Source organism: Lepisosteus platostomus, chromosome 18, assembly GCF_059453375.1.
Source record: "Lepisosteus platostomus isolate fLepPlt1 chromosome 18, fLepPlt1.hap1, whole genome shotgun sequence".
Taxonomy (NCBI): domain Eukaryota; kingdom Metazoa; phylum Chordata; class Actinopteri; order Semionotiformes; family Lepisosteidae; genus Lepisosteus; species Lepisosteus platostomus.
In genome coordinates, this window is record NC_142628.1 from 20,875,131 (window position 1) to 20,879,104 (window position 3,974).

The 3,974-nt window shown below is 37.3% G+C and overlaps 1 long non-coding RNA gene across 1 annotated transcript; it reads right to left on the reverse strand.

Annotated features, from left to right (window-relative positions):
• Positions 1–301: 301 nt before the first annotated feature.
• LOC148645868 (uncharacterized) lies at positions 302–1,812 on the reverse strand. Its single transcript, XR_015928198.1, has 3 exons — positions 1,662–1,812; positions 501–600; positions 302–363 (listed from the first exon to the last, which is right to left on the reverse strand). It is a non-coding gene; the product is annotated as an uncharacterized LOC148645868 (long non-coding RNA).
• Between the last annotated feature and the right edge of the window lie 2,162 nt (positions 1,813–3,974).

Sequence of the window (3,974 nt, forward strand, 5' to 3'; positions counted from 1 at the left end):
TTGATTATTATTATCCTTCAATTAGTTATTACAAGTCCAACATTCTCTACATGATCTCACTCCATATTCAGAATGTGGGAATACAATTGTTTTAAGGAAATGCCACTGAATAGATAGTAGCTGCACTCTACAAAGATGAATTTGCTAATTAATCAGTCAGGGACACAGCTTATACTTCAGTAGTCTTAGATCATGTAATGATGATTATTGTACTTTATAACTAGCAAAATCCCCATATCCTGTTCATTGCCCCTTTTTCAGTTATGTGGATTGACTTATCCCTGAAGTGGTTAATTCTCACCTTGACATCTCATAGAACAACTGAATCTCTACCAAGGGTGAATGTGTCCTTCCTCTTAATGTCTAAAAGAAAAGGTTACAATTCATTGAAGCAAAATGCAACAACCCAAAATGTTGGGGAGGTCGTTTCCACAGTTATTTCATATGACAGTGCTTGGAGTGAAACTACATGACCATGGTGAAGAAGAAAAACACTTTACCTTGTTCCTCCTGACTGATGTCCTTATGCGTGTTTTGGACAGTTGAGCGTTTTGTGTCTTGTCGTCTGTGTAGGCAACAGCCCTCTTCCCTGGGATAGAACTAGATGATATTTAGACACGTTAATTTGACTTCTCCATTGCTCACATTGATGTGGATATGATTATAATGCTCTGTTTTGTGGGCTTCCCAAGAAAACAATAAATCCCTTACTACTTGTTTGAAATGCAGTAGCACAGATCCTAACAAATACAAGAAAGAGAATATCATTCCTGTTTTGAAAAAACTTCACTGGTCACCTGTATTATCTAGGATAAATTTGAAAGTTCTTTTACTTGTTTTTAAAGCTTTAAGCGACCTAGCACGTCTGTACCTTACTGAATGTCTGTCTTCATATGTTCCTATACGTGACCTGAGATCTGCACATACTGGCCTACTGCAAATACCACATGTGAAATGCAGAAAGAGTGGAGAGGCTGCTTTTTGTTTTTATGCTTCTAAATTATGAAACTCACTTCCACTTTTTATTAGGCAGTCAAGCTCGGTACATTGTTTTAAAAAAACATTTGAAAATGTTGCTTTAAGTTAAAGTGGTTCTTTGTTCTTTCTATTTCTGTTTCTTTTTTTAGTTCTCTTTAATTGTTCTTATTTTATTACGACTTTCCTAATTTTTATTTATTTAATTGACATGTATGTTGCTTTACTGTATTGCTGTATTTTCCTTTACAACTGAAAGTATATCTCTCAATTTTAATATTTTATTTTTACGCTTGGTTTTTAAAGCACCAAAGCACTATTTGTATGAAAGGTGCTCTATAGATAAAGTTTATTATTATTATTTTTTATATTATTATTATTATACTTTGTTACATTTTTGGTTAGGACAAAGATTCTAGTAGAGGTGGCCTCTTTTACCCCGTTCCAAAAAATTGGAAAACTACCTTCAGAATACACTGACAATGACCATCTACTGTCTCCTCTAACTGTGTATTGTCATCATGCATATCTTGTGTATTATTTATTGTAGTTGGTTTTGTCATTCTGTAAAGAAGCCACCTTTCAAGGCACTATATAAAATAATGTTTGTTATTATTATTTACATTTTTCATCGTTAAATCTGGCGAAGAGTCTTAAGAGAATATCAAAGAACACGTTGCTCTTACCTTTCCATTCCAAGAAATGCCCTCAGCTCGGATTGCAGAGATTGACCTCTCTGTCTCAAATTCTGAGAAACATAGACTCGATTGAAAAATGACCATTTCCTAAGATTCACATAACATCACCAGTCAACATTTGCCACTTGACATCAATAGAAACCATAGAGTACATGACATTTCCAATCAGTTTTCTTTCAAGGTACAATACCAATCGCCTTGCCAGAAGAGTTATACTGCGGTAGATAAATATTACAAATGTCAGATACACGCAGAGTTGTTTGGATTACTATGAAAAGATTGGCAAATATATTTATGTTCATTATATTTCTTGGAGTGACAGAGCTAAAGAGAAAACAATACTTACCTTTATCTCTGCAGACAGGATCGCAAGGGATTCCCTTATACTGGGTTCCTATGTAACAAATAATACATTATTCAAAAAACATGATATTTCTCTGACTATTGGCAGCATGATTGTTTATCATTACAGTTTTAGTTAGCTTTAATTTTGTAAACCCCAAGTAAACATAGTTCGTGCCTTTCTCTGAACTTTTTGCCATTTCAATTCAGTTGTTTGTAAGCTTATTTTACAGTTGCTAGGTTGATGAAGTTCCTGAACTGTGCAGTATTTCTTTTGGGTTTGGTGCGAATCATATTCTAGCGGTTGGGGGAAAAAAGCACAGGTGCCATCCCACCATTAAACCCTGAAACTTACCTTAGCCGATTCTTCAACTAAACCAGACATGTTAACTAAGTGTTACAGTATGTTTCAAAGTGTGTATTTTAGCAAACACAACTGAAGTTCTGTTGTCTCCTTGGAGACACCTGGAACTGGTGTGATGCTGGTTCTATGACATCATTCGTTCTAAATGTAAATGCAGGTATTGGCACAACATAGTAAATTGATGTAAAGTTATGGATCCATTTATGATTTTCACTCAGTTTGAAAGAGTTCCTGTCGTGTGGTTCAACTTTGTGTTACGGAGGGTTAACTGGGGTTCTGGCTACTAGTTAGGCTTGGTCATTCAGTCATCTGGTTCATGAAATAGGAAGCTAAGAGATCTGTGTTTTAGTTTTACTGTTTGTTTTTGTTCCATAGAATAAGAAATGTTTCATTAATATTAGTAATAGAGTAGCTGTTTCTCTAAACAGTGTGTGTCAGTTTGCACTGCAGGTGTGCCAGGTAGAGACCATTTAAGAACCCAAAAATATGCTGTCATTTACTGCCGTGGCTAATTTCTGTTAACCTTGTCTCTCACTCACTTTGATGAGCAAAATGTTCATACATAAAGCATACATTTCTGATTGGTCAGAAGAAGCTTCTTAACATATAAGGTATAAAGAAAGTCAGAAAGTTAGGCACTTAGGTCAGCCTTAGGCAGTTAACCAAGACCATAATCCGATAAGAAGCTATTCCCTTTCATGTTGCTAAATCACATGTAGGATACATGAGTTACACCTCCACTTAAGAGACCTTAAAGAGACCTTGGCCAGCCAGGAGTGTAGAAAACCGTAAAACAGTTCTTGAGGACCTAATTGTTAACTCTTAACAGGCAAAGAACTTGAACTTGAACTTTATTGCCATATGTAACCGGTACTGGTACAATGGAATTCTTACTTACAGAAAGTCTCTCGATTGTAAAACAAGTGTAAAAACAAAACAAAGTGCAAACAGTGCATCAAGACAATGTGCAAACAATAGACAATGTGCAAGTAAACATGCAGGCAGTTTGAATGTAAACAATACAGACATGTAAACAATGACTGGAGACGTACAATAAATAAATTACAATGAGGTAGATGGTGATGGTGTGGGTGTGGTCCGAGGGGGATGGCTAAATGTGTTCGCCAGTCTCACTGCTTGTGGATAGAAGCTATTGAAGAATCTAGTGGTAAGTGTCCGTATGCTCTTATATCTCTTGCCTGAGGGCAGTGGGGTGAAGAGCTCATGCCCGGGGTGGTGACTGTCCTCTGTGATGGCCAGAATTCTACCACGGCAGCGGTCCTCATAGAGCTGTTTAATCTCGGTGAGACCGCAGCCAATGATCTTCTGGGCCATATTGACCATTCTCTGCAGTGCCTTTCTTTCTCGCGAAGAGGTGTTGCCATACCACACGGTGATCCCGTTGGTGAGGACGCTCTCGATAGTGCAGCGGTAGAAGTTCACCAACACATGTATTGGCATCCCCCATCGCTTGAGGCACCTTAAGAAATAGAGGAGCTGCTGAGCCTTCTTCATGATAGAGTCAGTGTTCACAGTCCAGGTTAGATCTTTAGAGATGTGAATCTTTAGAAAGGTTCCTTCAGTCCTATGAGAAA